The sequence below is a fragment of the Muntiacus reevesi genome, chromosome 3 (genome assembly GCF_963930625.1).
Source record: "Muntiacus reevesi chromosome 3, mMunRee1.1, whole genome shotgun sequence".
Classification (NCBI taxonomy): domain Eukaryota; kingdom Metazoa; phylum Chordata; class Mammalia; order Artiodactyla; family Cervidae; genus Muntiacus; species Muntiacus reevesi.
In genome coordinates this window covers 198,632,064-198,651,093 of record NC_089251.1, presented here as the reverse complement: position 1 = coordinate 198,651,093, position 19,030 = coordinate 198,632,064, and the positions used below count along the sequence as shown (strand labels likewise).

At 38.2% G+C, this 19,030-nt stretch overlaps 1 pseudogene; it reads left to right on the top strand.

The window, feature by feature from the left end:
• The first annotated feature begins 1,270 nt into the window (after positions 1–1,270).
• The window catches only part of LOC136164210 (immunoglobulin superfamily DCC subclass member 3-like), a 128,283-nt pseudogene continuing 110,523 nt past the window's right edge, over positions 1,271–19,030 (top strand).

Sequence of the window (19,030 nt, the reverse complement as noted above, 5' to 3'; positions counted from 1 at the left end):
TTCCAAGGCATCCAAGATACAGACTTCTGCAAGATAACCATGCTCATTTACAGAAATGTTTCTCCCCTAGCCTTATGGCCTAAACAGCCCATCCTTTACTGGCCTCTTTTGTTTCCTTCCCAAGATACATCGAAATCTTCCTGACTGGTGTCTGTTTCTAGCGCTGAGGAAGGGATTGCAGGCAGGACGGGAACCATGCCTGGTAGACCCAAGACGGTTACTCATTTTTGTACCTTGAGGTATGTTTCTACAACCAGCAGGTTTGCTCTGGGATTCACACAGAAATACTTGCCTTGAGGCCTAGCATCCCTTGCTCCCCTGATACAGCAGCTTGCTGCGAGCAGCCTGCCAAGGAGAGTGGCACAGCTGTGTGCAATCTGGTATCACTGTGGGAGCGCTGGGGACCCCATGGCACCCTAGAGCCGTCTAGAGAACCAAGGGAGCGCCAGGGAATTAGCAAACTTGGACACAAGTCAAAGCAAGCAACTCAAAAGAAGACCAAACTTTCTCAATGTTCTCTTTAGAAGGTGATGGGGAAAGTGCTGACTTGGAGTCAGGGTTAAGCTGAAATTCCCACTTTATGTCTTAACATATTTGTTATCTTAGACAAATAACTTGTCTGTTCTTACTCTCCCGATCCACACAATATAAGAGAATAATGTGCATGTAAATCTCCCAAATTTATATGAATGTTTAATGCTTCATTTCTCCTGACTTTATCACGAAGACACAACAGTATCTCCAGATCAAATTCAAGCAGGGAAAATTTAGTGCTTATGTTTTTTTTTTTTTTTTTTTTTTTTTTTTTTTTTACAAATAATTAGCTTAAACTCTCCCTTCCAAAAATGAACCATAGTCGTTATCTCTTATATAAGGGTTGTGTTAGTGATTTCCTTCCAAAGAGAATAGCAGGAAAGATAGAAAGGGGGAGAGAAACTTCACAGTGGTGACACCTGACCAACAAATACCACCTCCAGCCAGTGAGGTCATCCTGACGGAGTGTGCCCTTGATATGGGTGTTGAAAATGGCAATTTACCTCTGTGATCTTGCTCACCAAAACCCATAGCCCCAGTTTAACCTCCGGATAAGTAGCAAACTGATTGAAATTGAGGGAACATTGTGCAAAATACTCCTCAAACTGTAAAAGTCATCAAAAACAAGGAAAACCTACCGATGACCCACAGGCACATGAAAAGGTGCTCAATATCACTAATTATTAGAGAAATTTGAATCAAACCTGCCATGAAATATCACCTCATACCAGTCAGAATGGCCGTCATTAAAAAGTCTGCAAACAGTAAATGGCAGAGAGAGTGTGGAGAAAAGAGAGCCGTCTACATGGTCGGTGGGGATGTGAGTTGGTGCTGCCTCCAAGAAGAGCAGTGCAGAGAGTCATCCAGCATGTGTGCTGAGTCATGTCTGACTCTCTGTGACCCTGTGGACCGTGGCCCGCCAGGCTCCGCTGTTCAGGGGATTCTCCAAGGAATAATACTGGCGTGGGTTGCCATATCCTTCTCTAGGGGGTCTTCCCAGCACAGGGATGGAACCTGCGTTTCCTGCACTGGCAGGTGGATTCTTCACTACTGAACCACCTGGGGAGCCCTGGAGGTTCCTTAAGATCCTAAAAATAGAGTTATTATATGCATGCAATCCCACTTTGGAGCATATATCCAGAGAAGATCATCATTCCAAAAAATTAATGCACCGCCAGCCTTTACAGCAGCATTATCTACAATCACAAAGACATGAAAGCAACCTGAAAGTCCAACAGATGACTAGATAAAGAAATGTGCTACATATATACAACGGTATATTACTCAGCCATAAAAAAGAATGAAATAATGTCTTTTGCAGCAACATGGATCAACCTAAAGATTATCATTTTCAGTGAAGTAAGTGAGGCAAAGACAAATATATGAATCATTTATATGAAGAATCTGGAAGATCTCCTGTAGAAATAAATGGCAACCCACTCTAGCTTTCTTGCCTGGGAAATCCCAGCGACAGAGGAGCCTGGCAGGCTAGAATCCATGGGATCGCGAGTCAAGACAGCACTTGGTGACTAAACCACCACCACCAAAAGATGATACACATTAACTCATTTGCAAAACAGCATGAAAGCTACAGACATAAAAAGCAAATTTATTTTTACCAAAGTGAAAGGCGAGGGGAGGGAAAAATTAGAAGTTTGGGATTAACATATACATACCGCCATATATAAAATAGATAAATGACAGGTACCTACTGTATAGAACAGGGAACTACATTCAGTATCTTGTAATAACTTAGAAAAAATCTGAAAAAAAATATAACTGAATCACTTTACTGTACACTTGAAGTTAACACACCATTGTAAAATAACTCTTCTTCAATTAAAAGTATATGTGTGTGTGTGTGTGTGTGTGTGTGTGTGTGTATTTATATATATATAAGCTTTGTAAGGGAAAAAATAAAATACAGGAACGTCTGAGAAACTTCCACTATTTAGAGGAGGCTAACCCTGGTACCTGGATGGAATCTTAGGACAAAAGTGGCATTATGTGAAAATTAGGGAACTCCAAATAAGGTGGCTCAGATGGTAAAGAATCTGCCTGCAATGCAGGAGACCCAGGTTTGATCCTTGGGTCTGGAAGAAGGGAATGGCCATCCACTCCAGTATTTTTACCTGGAGAATTTCGTGGACAGAAGAGCCCGGTGGACTGCGTCAATGGGGTCTCCAAGAATCAGACATGACCGAGCGACTGACACTTTCACTTTCAGATCAGGTCTGACCTTTAGTCCATCACAATGTGGCGATGTCAGTCATTAGCTGTGGTTCACATGCCAGTAACATAAGACGCCGATAGTAAGGGCAACTGCGTGTGATGAATATGGAAACCCTCTGTACTACTCTTTGAAGCTATTCTGTGAATCTAATAATATTATAAAATAAAAAGCTTCTTTAGAAAGTCAAATATAGAAATCCACAGTAAGAGAAATACTCGTGGTGTGAGCCCATTCTCCTCTCTTACCATGACTAACCCAGTGGACATTAGATCAAAAAGTAAGTTCTTAGAGATTTTTTATATTTGGACAATCAGTTTTGTGTAATGATACCTTATTAAAATGAGTTTTTTATTTTGAAACACTTTTCCTAAATGTTAGTTACCAAAACTTTTTTGAAAACTGATTTTGCGTAGGTGTAGCTTACAAATCTTTTGAGGAAAATAAAATCTAGGAACTCTTTGTGCACATTCTCAGTTGAATTTGGGTTCTGCTTCATGCAAAATTCTGTGAGCTTCTTAGATGAAGTGATAATGAGAGTCATAATATCACAGTGACAGGTCATTTATACTTGATGAATTTATCCTCTTGAAATTTGGTACAAAAAATATTTAAACCTGGGAAAAATTTGCCAAAGCAAGTATGTATAGTATCTGAATAATATAGGGGTCTCTGAGCCAAATGAATTCTGGTCAAAGGAATTTGGGGAAGATGTGAGGACTATCATTTGTCTAATTTTCCCAGTGTGCTAATATTTGCTCTATGGATTTGTGAGAGAAAATGGACTGTAATGTAAAATAAAATTTACTTTCCTCTTTACTAAGTCTACAGTTGGACCGTGGAGGAGAGTTATTTAATTACCCCAGAGTCATAGTATTTATGTATTGATACCACAGATCCAATTTATGTCCTTTCAAGGAGTTGAGCAGGGGTCAGAAACAGCTGAATTTAAAGTCAAACTCTAATACCTGAATGGTATTGTCAATTTGCCTAACTTTGGGAAACCCCACTTTCTTTTCTCAACATGAAGATTATAGCAAATACTTAATGCACCAGGCACATGGTAGTTACAAAACAAATATTAGTTTCTTTTACTTCTATTTCCATTTTCCAGAATCCTCCTCCCTACAAAACCACACATCTCCACAAAACCACCACCACAACAGCAACAAAAAGAAAATCCACTTATTGTCAGGGAAAGTTCAGTTTACCCACAAAATATTTACTCATTTTTATTTATTCTGCACTGAGTTTCTACCAACAAGAAAAATAATTGGCTCAACCCCAAAATTATTTGAATTGTAATGGGTATGGTAACTTTTGTCTCTCTTCAGTAGAAAAGGTTGTTCTGTATTCTGATCTCCAGTACAAGTTGTCACATGTATCAGAACTGGAAAAATTGGAGTGACTGTACTTATTAAGATTCTAAGACTAGGGAGACTATTGAATACATATTTTCCATTGCTAATGAGGCATACTTAACTTGAGTCTTTGTTCCATTTAATTCAGTTTTATTTTCTAACTGCAAAAACATAAAAGAAAAAATCATCCTCAAAAAGCAACCAGTATGACCATGTTAAATAGTTTCTCTTTATGGTATAATCTGCTGAGCTCCACAATAACTGATTTACTTATATAAACATCTCTGCATTTATTTCAAGATGATATCCAAAATATTTTATATCTGTTTTTGTAAGTTCCACTCCTGTGAATTTGCTTACACAAGACTACTTCCATTCATCTTTTCCTTAAGATTCTTTATTAGCTCTTAGAGGTGTATACCAAATAAATTCAATCACACTTCAGCAGGCCTGACAAGGTTTTCCATCATTTGCTTTCCTCCTAAATGTCACCTCCTGCCAGTTGTCCATTTGCAATTCATGTTCTAATAGTAGTGAACTATATAAATGTTCCAGAAGTTCTATGCTGAGTCTATTCATAAGCTTATCCTTCTCTATCTGTTGTTAATGAACACTTTCTCCTGTTTAAAGAGCCCTTATAACTTTTGTTCAGTTTGGATGTCATCTTTTCCAGAAAACCTTAAACATCAAAATTTGGATGGATGTGATTTTTGCTTTATCTACATCCATAGAATACTTTTTTCTTTCTGCTAACGTACTCAAATTATTAGCTAAAATAAAATTTAACTGCCAATTATTAATTGAAGATTAGTTAAGGATGGGAATTGTGTTCTCTCATTGTTTAATTTGCAATGGTTATTGATATGCTTTCCACATATGGTATATGATCACATTTTTTCAGTTGGATAATTTGCCACCCATCTCAATCTTGAGGTTGATAACCCATAACCGCTATGACTTCATTTGATTAATTATCATAATAACTCCAAAATTATTATGATTGTCATTTTACAAATAAAGGATACTAAGGCTTGAGCAATGCTAATTGTTATACAAGAAAATGTTGTTCAAACCATTATTCAACTTCAAAATCCATGCTTTCAATACGTCTATTCTTTCCTGTCCATTGTTCAAGTAAAATCATTTTTCTTCTATTTAAGTTTATTTCATTTACAATATTGTTTTAGTTTCAGGTGTTCAGCACAGTGATTCAGATATACATGTATATATATATATATATATATATATATATATATATATATATATATACCTTTTCATATATATATTGAACATATATTTTTCATACATATATTCCTCTAAAAAGAAATATACATATGTACTCTTTCTACATCCTTTTCCCTAATAGGTTATTATGAAATGTTGAGTACAGTTCCCTGTTTATACAGAAGGTCCTTGTAAGTTATTTTTCTTATATAGGTAGTTATTCAGTCACTAAGTCATGTCCAACTCCTTGCAACCCCATGGACTGTAGCCTGCCAGGTTCCTCTGTCCATGGGGTTTTCCAGTCAAGAACACAGCAGCGGATTGCCATCTCCTTCTCCAGAGGATCTTCCTGACTCAGAGATCGAACCTGCATCTCCTGCATTAGCAGGCAGATTCTTTATCCCTGATCCATCTGGGAAGTCCATGTATAGTAGTGTGTATATATTAATCTCAATCCACTAATTTATTCCTGCCCACACTTCTCTTTTGATGATCATAAATTGGTTTTCTATGTCTGTGAGTCTCTTTCTATTTTGTAACAAAGTTGATTTGTATCATTTCATTAGATTCCACACAGAAGCAGCATCATAAGAAACCTTGCAACAGTTTATGCCAGAGAATGGTTTGCCTATGTTCTTTACTAGAAATTTTGCGGTGTCACATCTTACATTTAAGCCTTTAAGCCATTTTGAGTTTGTTTTTGTTTATGGTATGAAGGAGTGTTCTAACTTCATTGATTTACATGCAGCTGTCAGACTTTCCCAACACCACTTGCTAAGGAGACTGTCTTTTCTCCGTTGTATATTCCTGCCTCCTTTGTGGAAGATTAGTTGACTTTGGGTGTGGGGGTTTATCTCTGGGCTCTCTATTCTGTTCGTTGATCCATATGTCTGCTACAGCATAGTTTGGATTTATCTTTAGATCCCTCTTGGCTGTGGCGGTTTCTCAGACTTTACTTAATTTTAACAACCTTGACAATTTTACAGAGTACTGCTGGGAAATTTTGTAGGATGCCCTGCTACTAGATTTTGTCTAACTTATCAAAATTGTCCACCCTCCTAAACGGCCCTATTAAGCTATTTGATTCCTAGCTCAGTCATGTCCATGGGACCTCAAGGACTGTAATCCACCACCAGGCTCCTCTGTCCATGGAATTCTCCAGGCAAAAATACTGGAGTGAGTTGCCATTTCCTTCTCCAGGGGATCTTCCCAACCCAAGGATCAAACTCATGTCTCCTGCATTACAGGTAGATTCTTTACCATCTGAGCCACCAGGAAAGCCCTAAAAACAGGGGAAAAAAAAAACTTACACACCCCGAAGAGACTCCTTTTTCCATGGAATTCTCCAGAAAAGGATGCTGGAGTGGGTAGCCACTATTCCCCTTTCCGGGGGAATCTTTCCAACCCAAGGATTGATACCTGGTCTCCCACACTGCAGGCAGATCCTTTGCCATCTGAGCTGCCAGGGAAGTCAGTTAAGCTATTACAGTTTATCAAAGCTTGTTTAGAAGAAATATGCCCTAAATTATATGGTTGATGTTATAATTATAAGCCTGGGGCCAGGCAAATCAAGAAGAACTAGCAAAAGGATAAGTAATAGAATGTTCAAAAGTTGAGACCCCAAACATTATAAGACCAAACTAAGTGTATTGCTTACCTCTGTAATGGAAAAAATGACCTTGCAAAACTTCAGCAGTGTGTCAGGAAAGGGATGGCTAGAGAGAGAGGCATCAATTGGGGTTGTATATGCGTCAGGATGCAATAACTCAGAGCTGATGGAAATCTTGAGGGAAGGATTTTGAGATGATGGATAGAAAGAATCTTAGGGTACAAACTATCTGTAGATATTTTCCACTGAAGAGTTGGTGGGTCTTTTGGAAAGTTTCTGTAATAATTAAGCCATTTAAGTGGGGGGTGGGGAGATAGAATAATAGAATGAAGGCACTGCTTCCTTTTCCTCTGTGTAACCATCTAATCTAAAAGGATAATGAAGAACAGAAATATAAGCTTAAGTTTAATGCATCAAAGAGATATCTGTGAAAACCATTTAACATTCACTATATATTTTAATATACTAATAATAGTTGCTAATAAATCAATACAAATTATGTTAGATAAATATTCATGAAATAAAAAATAATAGTGAAACAATGAACATCGTTGACAAAGATGATCCCAAAGCATGTTTATAAGAGATTGAGGAAGACATAAAGGAGCAAATAAAGAAGTAAAATTAAGTGTATACATTGAAAGCATAACCAAAAACGTGAAGAAAATAAATGAATTATAAAGACTACTTTATTCTATTCTAATCACATGAATTAAAATTTAAAACACTGGATTAAATGAAATAATATAATTTTATAGAAAAATTAACAGAGCTAATAAAAATATATATTAGTGCAAAAATTACCATGGATGAAAATGATTTTATTTCAAAACCCACCCCCTAAAACCATATTTCCCAGAAGAGTCACACAGGTATTCTTTCAAATATTTAGAAAGAGATATCTTCAAAGATTGTTGACTTTACAATAATGTGAAAAAAGAAGGAACTCTCTTCAATACATTTTTGATGCTAGCAAATAAATTTCAAAGCACAATAAAATATGTACAAAAGAGAAAACTCCTCATATTTTTACTGAATGAAAATATACTAAATAAAATATTAGTAAATATAGTTTAGTGGTATGTTTAGAAAATAATACTCTTTTCAAGAATGGATTGTTTTGTTTCATTTTGGGCAGTTTGTCATCATATTTTAACTCAAAACTTGGGCAAAAGAGAAAAAATAATCATACACTCATCTCTTTAATTACTAAAAAGTTTTTATATGCCATAACTTAATTCCTGAGAAAGTCTTAATAATACAGGGATATTATAAAATAGAAATAAATATCAAATGCGATTTAATACAGATCTACCAAACACATCTCAGAATCCATAATCCAAAAACTGATCGTTAGATGTAATCCAGCCCTGTTAGAAGAGCCTGACAATGTCAGATGCCTGAGTTAGAGAGAATCGTGAGTTAAACTTTGGCAAGAGCTTTTCCAACAGCATATCACCCATGACATGATTCTGATGACGGAATGACCTCCCCCTGGCCCCGCTAAGGCATTTGTTATGCATGCACTGAGCAACTGTCTGCAACTGAGTGGCTACTCACCACTCACAAAGCTCCTCTACCTCGTTCTCACTTAGAAAAACTGCATAAGGCTTTTTTGATGGCCCTGCTTGTGAAACACAGAAATCTACCAATAAATACCTCCTTTCAGAGTACTTTGAAAAGTCTTTGTGAGCGAGGGATTCACAGACTTCAGGGTAACTCACCTTAAGCTTGAAGGAACTTCTTTAAATCAGGTAACAAAGGGAGAATGCTGAGACTTTGGAACCACATCCACAGCTTCCTGCTCAAACAATCATGTTGTAATACTAGATAATATCACTACTTTGCCAAGTAATTCACAGTGGGGAGAGGCCATTCTGAATGGATGAAAAGTCTGAATTCTTGAGTAAAAAGAAAATACTCTTTCATGATTTTTAAACACTAGGATAATTCCAATTCTGATTTTTTTTTTTTTTTTTTTTTTTTTTTTTGCAATTATGCAGTCTACTTGATCCAGTTTAAGGAAGAAAACTTTAGAAGTCAGCATGAATAGTGGGAAAGCTGAGTAAACAAACAACCACTCTGATAGAAATTTATTGTTTCCACTAGACCATTCAGGTATGACATAAACCAAATCCCTTACAATTATACAGTGACAGTGAAAAATAGATTCAAAGGATTAGATCTGATAGACAGAATACCTGAAGATCTATGGATGGAGGTTCCTGACATTGCACAGGAGGCAGTGATCAAGACCATCCCAAAGAAAAGGAAATCCAAAAAGGCAAAATGGTTGTCTGAGGAGGCCTTAAAATAGCTGAGAAAAGAAGAGAAGCAAAGGGCAAAGGAGAAAAGGAAAGACATACTCATCTGAATTCAGAGTTCCAAAGAACAGCAAGGAGAGATAAGAAAGCCTTCCTTAAGTGATCAGTGCAAAGAAATAGAGGAAAACAATAGAATGGGAAAGACCAGAGATCTCTTCAAGAAAATGAGAGATACCAAGGGAATATTTCACACAAAGATGGGCACAAAAAAGGACATAAGGCATGTGCCTAACAGAAGCAGAAGATATTAAAAAGACATGGCAAGAATACATAGAAGAACTATACAAAAAAGATCTTCATGACTCAGATAACCATGATGGTGTGATCACTCATCTAGAGCCAGACATCCTGGAATGTGAAGTCAAGTGGGCCTTAGAAAGCATCACTACGAACAAAGCTAGTGGAGGTGATGGAATTCCAGTTGAGCTATTTCAAATCCTAAAAGATGATGCTGTGAAAGTGCTGCCAGCAAATTTGGAAAACTCAGCAGTGGCCACAGGACTGGAAAAAGTCAGTCTTCATTCCAATCCCAAAGAAAGGCAATGCAAAAGAATGGGCAAACTACCGCACAACTGCCCTCATCTCACTTGTTAGTAAAGTAATGCTCTAAATTCTCCAAGCCAGGCTTCAGCAGTACATGAAACATGAACTTCCAGATGTTCAAGCTGGATTTAGAAAAGGCAGAGGAACCATAGATCCAACTGCCAACATCCTTTGGATCATTGAAAAAGCAAGAGAATACCAGAACAACATCTACTTATGCTTTATTGATGGTGCCAAAGCTTTTGACTTTGTGGATCACAACACACTGTGGAAAATTCTTCAAGAGATGGGAATACCAGACCACTTTACCTGCCTCCTGAGACATCTGTATGCAGGTCAGGAAGCAACAGTTAGAGCTGGACATGGAACAACAGACTGGCTCAAAATTGGGAAAGGAGTACATCAGGGTTATATATTGTCACCCTGCTTATTTAACTTCCATGCAGAGCACATCATGAGAAACGCTAGGCTGGAGGAAGCACAAGTTGGAATCAAGATTGCTGGGAGAAATATCAATAACTTCAGATACGTAGATGACGCCACACTTAGGCGCAGAAAGAACTAAAGACTCTTTTGATGGAAGTGAAAGAGGAGAGTGAAAAAGTTGGTTTAAAACTCAGCATTCAAAAACTGAAAATCATGGCATCCTTCCCATCACTTCATGGCACATAGATGGGGAAACAATGGAAACAGTGAGATACTTTATTTTGGTGGGCTCCAAAATCACTGCAGATGGTGACTACAGCCCTGAAATTAAATGCACTTGCTCCTTGAAAGATAAGTTATGACCAACTTAGACAGCATATTAAAAAGCAGAGACATTGCTTTGCGACAAAGGTCCGTTTAGTCAAAGCTATGGTTTTTCTGGTCGTCGTGTATGGATGTGAGAGTTGGATTATAAAGAAAGTTGAGTACCAAAGAATCGATGCTTCTGAACTGTGGTGTTGGAGAAAACCCTTGAGAGTCCTTTAGATTGCAAGGAGATCAAACCAGTCCATCCTAAAGAAATCAGTCCTGATATAATAGTCATCTGAGGTAAATTCGCCCATCCCAGTCCATTTTAGCTCACTGATTCCTAAAATGTCAATGTTCTCTCTTGCCATCTCCTGATTGACCACTTCTAATTTACCTTGATTCATGGACCTAACATTTCAGTTCTGTTCAGTTCAGTTCAGTTCAGTCACTCAGTCATGTCGGACTCTTTGCGACTCCATGAATCGCAGCACGCCAGGCCTCCCTGTCCATCACCAGCTCCCAGAGCTTACTCAAACTCATGCCCATCAAGTCAGTGATGCCACCCAGCCACCTCATCCTCTGTCATCCCCTTCTCCTCCTGCCCCCAATCCCTCCCAGCATCAGGGTCTTTTCTAATGAGTTAACTCTTTGCATGAGGTGGCCAAAGTACTGGAGTTTCAGCTTCAGCATCAGTCCTTCCAATGAACACCCAGGACTGATCTCCTTTAGGATGGACTGGTTGGATATGCTTGCAGTCCAAGGGACTCTCAAGAAGTCTTCTCCAACACCACAGTTCAAAATTATCAATTCTTCGGTGCTCAGCTTTCTTTATAGTCCAACTCTCACATCCATACATGATCACTGGAAAAACCATAGCCTTGAGCAGATGGACAAACTTTGTTGGCAAAGTAATGTCTCTGCTTTTTAATATGCTGTCCAGGTTGGTCATAACTTTCCTTCCAAGGCATAAGCGTCTTTTAATTTCATGGCTGCAGTGACTTCGGGTCCTATGCAATATTGCCTTTTACAGAATTGGACTTTACTTCCATCACCAGTCACATCCACAACTGGGTGCTGGTTTTGCTTTGGCTCCATCTCTTCATTCTGTCTGGAGCTATTTCTCCACTCATCTCCAGTAGCATATTGGGCCTCTACCGACCTGGGGAGTTCCCTCTCAGTGCCCTATATTTTTATCTTTTCATACTGTTCATGGGGTTCTCAAGGCAAGAATACTGAAGTGGTTTGCCATTCCCTTCTCCAGTGGACCACTTTTTGTCAGAACTCTCCACCTTGACCCATCCTTCTTGGATGGCCGTTATACAGCTTGGCTCATAGTTTCATTGAGTTAGACAAGGCTGTGGTCCATGTGATCAGTTTGATTAATTTTTTGTGATTGTGGATTTCATTCTGTCTGCCCTCTGATCGATAAGGAGAAGAACCTTATGGAAGATTCGTCATGAGAGAGACTGACTGTGGGGGAAACTGGGTCTTGTTCTGATGGGCGGGGCTGTGATCAATAAATCATGAATCCAATTTTCTTCTGATGGGTTGGGCTGTGTTCTCTCCCTGTTGTTTGACCTGAGATCAAACTATGGTGGAGGTAAGGAAGACAACGGCAGCCTCTTTCAAAAGGTCCTGTGCACACACTGCTGACCCAGTGCCCCCGACCTCCATCAGGCCTCAGCCAACCCACGCCTTCGCCGGAGATGCCTGGACACTCACGGGCAAGTCTGGGCCAGTCTCTTGTGGGGTCACTGCTCCTTTCTCCTGGGTCCTGGTGCACACAAGGTTTTGTTTGTGCCCTCCAAAAGTTTGTTTCCCCACTTCTGTGTAAGTTCTGTAATCAAATTCCACTGGCCTCTAAAGTCAAATTCCCTGGAGGTTTTCAGTCGCTTTGCCAGATCCACAGGTTGGGAAATCTGTTGTGGGTCCTAGAACTTTCTTACCAGTGCGAGAATTTGTTTGGTATAATTGTTCTGCAGTTTGTGGGTCATCTGCTTGGCAGGTCTCTGGTGGGGTTCCTGGCAACCTCCTCCAAGAGGGCTTATGCCACATGCAGGACTGCTGCACCCAGAGTTCCTGCCCCTGCGGCAGGCCATTGCTGACCCAGGCCTCCACGAGGGACACTCAAACACTCAAAGGCAGGTCTGGTTTGGTCTCTGTGGGAAATCTTGGCACACACAAGGTTTTGTTTGAACCCTCTGATCATCTCTGGCAGGTAGGCGCTTGATTCTAAAGGTGATGTCGCCCCTCCTACCATCTTGCTGTGGCTTCTCCTTTGACCTTGGAGGTGGGGTATCTTTTTTTTGGTGGGATCCAACATTTTCCTGTCAATACTTGTTCAGCAGCAAAATGTAATTTTGGAATTCTAACAGGAAAAGATGAGCACTCATATTCTGTGAGACCCTTGGAGAGCTGTGCAAATGTGGATATATATATATGTACACACACACACACATACATATATATGTGTATAAGGAAAGAGGGGGTATAAATGTATATAATTACGAGTCATTTGCATTGTTTTGCAGCAAGGACCAGCACACCTTTGTAAAGCAATTATTTTCTCCAAATTAAAAGAAAAATCCAAGTTAGAAAGAATAATTCTAAAAGTTCATTAATAATTATGTTATGAGTTAATTATTTATGATTAATTATTATTTTATTTTCTAATATATACTATATATAGTTATCATACTGTATTATATTAGTGATAGTGAATTATTTTATGATTTTTACACATCCATGAGCTTGTAAGAAAATATTTGGTGAAGTTTTGGTGAAAGTTCGATGGATGTGACAGTATTCACTTCATAGCATTAGCTCTGTTGTTTCCAAATCATATGGCTGACTACGGTGAATTCTTTCATCTTTTTGGTCTTCCATTAAAAATGACAAGAAGGATGGTAAGGTTTAAACCTTATCTCTCATGACTTTGGAAAGTTATATAACCTCCTTGGTCTTCACTTTCCATATCTGCAAAAAAGGATCTAATCATACTACCTCCCTCACAGAGTAGCTGTCAAGATTAAAGTATTCATTATATGAAAAGTACTTAAAATCACACCTTATATAGTGGTGCTCTATAACCTTTTTCTTTTATTATTATAACAATCATGGTGAATTCTATGATCTGCAAATTGTATGTTATACCAATAGCCCAATGTCAAAGCATGAGTGGATCTTAGGCCAGGACATTGGGAAAGTTTTATTATTTCCCCTTAAAAATATCTTCAGAATACCAACATTCTCTTTTCTCCTTTAACTTTTATAGGCCTTGAAACTAAGCAAATAAACATATAGTATGGAAGGTGATGAGTGACTCTTGTATGGGAAATTGTTGAGATTAATTGGTGGCCTCCAAGTTCAATATCAGGCAAGCTATCCCAGTGGGTACCACTCAGTGAGTCTCACAGGCTAAATTAAAATGTTTAAATGACCCAGATTATTTAAATAGCACAGCTTATCCATACAAAACACAAAGTGAGAACTGAGAGAAGACAGAGTATAAGAGTCAAACAGAGTACAAATGAGGTGGGGCGTCCTGACTACCCGAATGCTGAGGCATGCAATAGTCATCATCTCGATGCTCTGCCACATTGCCTTCTTCTGATGGCCCAAATATAAGGACAGAGTTCAGGGTCAGACAATGGAACCCACAGAAAGAAAGTGGCCTGGATCAATAACACACCTGCTCTGCTGGAGGCACATAGAGACATTAGCTTAGCACAACAGTGGCTTGACAATTAGCTCCACCAACAGCCATGGGATTTATTTGTGTTTCCTGAACAGAGGACCTATGGGACCAGAATAGGTGTCTCTGATGTGCAGCTGAATTGACATAGAGTGAAAATTAAGTACATGTGCCTATTGAATGCATCCAGAACATGAGTGGCTTCTGTACATTTCTGTGTCATGGGTATGTATTTCCCTTGTAAATATCCCTCACCTCTCTCGTTGCCATTCTGTGCGGATACACATGCTCTATTTCTTCACTACCTCTTACACTTAACGTATCATATAAATTCTGCCTATATTTAACAAGGTATTTGCTCACTAGGTATTTGTCTATCTAAAATATTTTAAAGTTTTGGTTTATATTTGTCAAGCTGTGCATGTATTCTTCAGATCAAACACACACTATAGACATGAAAAAAATATATATAGCAGAGTGAGTTCAAGCTTAGCCCCAAGTCAGCTAGACAAATATCCCTACCTGTCTTGCACTGTGCATAGCACAGCCTTTCCCCTTTCTGTCGCGTCTCCGGGGATCCCAGGGGGAAGAGTTTCCCTCCATCTCTAAGGAAGTTTCCTTGCTTATCAAACCTGGCACTTCCCCCCAAAACAAACAACAATAACCATAAAAACAAAAAATGAACAAAAAAAACCCAAAATACCGATATGAAAAAGTGTGGCTATGTTCCAATTATTTACAGAAGCAGGTAGCAGGCAGAAGTTAGCAACACTAGTCCAAGTCATAACTTCTCTCTTAGGAATAGAGTTGACATTTCTTTAAATGCTACATGTGAGGGTCTCAGGGTCAGTCTACTTATTAAGTGAATGAACCACTTTCTGCCATCTTTTTGCTACTTTTTAACACAATGTTTTGTTGTTGTATTGCTGATAGAAGACTTTTTAATCATAAAAATACATTATATTAGGATAAAGTCTATACTAGAAGTAGAATGGAAATGCAAGCTCATGGAGAGAAAGGAACAAGGTAAATTTCCAGTTGCTGAAACATTAGAGTCTCTTTCCCTATTTTTAAAATGTTTTTATTTTGGTCAAATTCACGTAATGTTATTTTAAAGCATATTAAGCATTTTAACCATATTTAGCTACAATTCAGTGGCACCAAATACATTCACATTGCTCTGTAACTCTCACCATCATCTGTCTCCCGGGTTCTTCACTTTCCTACACTGAAACTGTCCCCATCAAACACTAACTCCCCATCTCCCCCCTCTACCTCCACCACCGCCCAGCTCCTGGCATCTACCACAGTACTTTCTAACACCATGCATGACTATTCTAGGTACCTTGTATACGTGGAATAAAAAAAAAGTATTTGTCTACATGTAACCTTAAAAATGCATCCTTTTGCTATTAACTACATCCTTCCAGACACTGGGGTTACTCTGTGGGGGGAAAAAGATCAGTTAAAGACTACAGCTTCTATGGAGTGTACACTTCAGTGGAAGGAGACAAAACATGCACAATAACATATATCATATGTATCACAGTGATAAATCAAATGGTCAAAACCAAGTAGATGAAGGACACTAGAGCTGTTGAGAATGTGGGGTTAAAGGTGAAATTGGAGTGAAATGTTGAATGTTGTGAAGGAACAGACATGGGAACACCTAGGTGAGCAGCATGTGAGCCTTGGAAGTGTGAGACAAAAGAAGCAGCAGTAAGGAGGCTGATGACCTGCAGAGTATGGCAGAAATGGCCGCCCCCAGAAGTGGAGAGTGTCTTAAGAAGTAAAATGGGAGAATCTATTGGCACATATTGTCTAGGGCCTTTTAGTCCAATGGAATCCCTTAAACTATTTGTCTCAGTGAGATGGGAAGTTGTTGGAGAATTTTGATAGAGATTAAGTATTTATTTCAACTCTCTCCTCTTTCCCTGTTTCTTTCTCCATCCATGCCTACTTCCTTTTCTCCCTTCTTGTCTTTCCACCTTTCTTCCAGAAATACAAGGGACTCCAACAAGTGCTAGATATTGTACTAAGGACTTAAAGTACAGAGATGCTATATTATCTAAATTTAGACTGAATATCTAAGAAATCCCTTGTATTTCTATACACTGACAATGAAAAGTCAGAAAAAGAAATTAAGGAAACATCCCATTTACCATTACAACAAAATACCTAGGAATAATTGTTCCTAAGGAGACAAAAGATGTGTATGCAGAAAACTATAAAACACTGATGAAAGAAATCAGTGACAACCAAGTAGATGGAGAGATATACCATGTTCTTAGATTGAAAGAATCAATATTGTCAAAATGACTGTACTACCTAAAGCAATCTACAGATTCAGTGCAACCCCGTCAAATTCCCAGTGGCAATTTTCACAGAACTAGAACACATGATTTCACAATTTGTGTGGAATATGAAAGACCCTGAATAGTTGAAACAATCTTGAGAAAGAAAAGTGGAGCTGGAGGAATCAACCTTTCTGAATTCAGAATATCCTACAAACACACTGTCATCACGACAGCATGACAGAGGCACAGAAACAGACATACAGACCAACGGAACCAGATAGAAAGCCTGGAGATAAATCTACACATCTATGGGCAACTTATCGTTGACAAAGGTGGCAAGAATATACAATTGAGAAGAGACAGCCTCTTCAATAACTGGTGCTGGGGAAACTGGATAGCTACATGTAAAACAATGAAATAAGAATACTTTATAATATCATACATAAAAATAAACTCAAAATGGATTAAAGACCTAAATGTAAGACCAGAAAGTATAAAACTCTTAGAAGAAAACTTAAGCAGTACACTCTTCTACATAAATCATGGCAAGATTCTCTTTGATCCACCTCCTAGAGTGATGGAAATAAAAACACAAATAAACAAATGGGATCTAATTAAACTTAAAAGCTTTGCACAGCAAAGGAAACAATAAAAAAGATAAAAATACAACCTTGGATTGGGAGAAAGTGATTGCAAATGAAGCAATTGACAAAGGATTGATCTCCAAAATATATAAACAGCACACACAGATCAATATCAGAAAAACAAACAGCCCAATCAAAAAATGAGCAGAAGACCTAAACAGACATTTCTCCAAAGACACAAATGGCCAATAAGTACATAAGAAGATTCTCATTATAGCTCATTATTAGGGAAATGCAAATCAAAACTACAATGAGGCATCTCACACTAATCAGAATGGCATCACACACAAAAAAAATACAAACAATAAATGCAGGAGAAGATGTGCATTAAGGGAATCCTACTGCAATGTTGGTAGGAATGTAAACTGATATAACCACTATGGAGAACAATAAGGAGATTAATTAACGAATTAGGAGTAAAACTACCACATAGCCCAGTAATCCCACTACTGGGCATATACCCTGAGAAAACCACAATTCAAAAAGACACATATACCCCAAATTTCATTGCAACACTATTTACAATAGCCAGAACTTAGAAGCAACTTAGATGTCCATCAACAGATGAATCCATCAACAGATGAATTGATAAAGAAGTTTTTGTATGTTTAAACAATGGAATATTACTTGGACATAAAAAGGAATGAATTTGAGTCAGTTGTAGTGAGGTGAATGAACCTAGAGCCTATTATACAGAATGAAACAAGTCAGAAAGAGACAAGCATCATATATTAACACATATATATGGAATCTACAAAAATAGTATTAATAAACCTATTTATAGGGGAGTGATGGAGAGGCAGATGTAGGGAACAGACATAGACACAGCTGGGGAAGGAGTGAGAAGGACAAACTGAGAGAGTAGCATTGATACGTATGCACTATCATGTGCAAATAGATAACTGGCAGGAAGCTGGTTTATAAGTCAGGGAGCCCAGCTTTTGGCACTTTGTAGTGATCTAGAGTGATGGAATGGGAGGCGTGAGTGAGACTCAAGAGAGAGGGGATATACATATATATACACATATGCATATATATGCAATTAAGACTATTTCATGTTGTTATACAGCAGAAACCAACATAACGTTGTAAAGCAATTATCCCCCAATTAAAATGTTTGTAGTAATTCAAAAAATTAAAAGTAGTACAAAAATTTTCCATGAAGTATAACTTACCATGTATAAGAAAAAATATTTAAAAGCATAAGATGTATATAGTATATACATCTGTTTTTAAATTTATATTACTTTAATAAATGAATATAGAAATAAAAATTTCAAACAACAAATGAGACGAGACTATGTATTTTTTTGTGGAGACCACCGTTTCTTGCAGGATTAATGTATAGAAGAGTCATGCGGGTGTGGTGCAACGCATTGCAAAAAAGAAAAAAAATAGTTTTCGAGAAGTTTTCACTCTCCCCATGGTATTTTCCCTATTTGGGAAGAGTCTATTAAGTGAATTGAATGGAGAAAGTAGCCTATTACACAGGAAACTTGCCTCTAACTCAGGCCATCACACATCACACCTAGCCTGCTAATGGCGATCTCCTGGCTCACCTGTAGCTGCTCTGTGGCTTTTGATGTCCCGTTTTAACTTGACTTACCATTTCTACTTGCCTTCTTCTCTACTGACTCCTTTGAAGGACAATCAACCACCCCTCTCCAAAGTCCTCCACCTTCCACTCCTCTGTTCCTCCTGTGACTTTATAAATCAATCCTTTTTCTTCCTCCTCTCCATAGACTTGCTCTTCAGACAAAGAAGTAGTACATACCGTATCACATTATGTTCTTTCATTTGTGCATGCATGCATGTTTGTGTGTTTATGTTGGTTT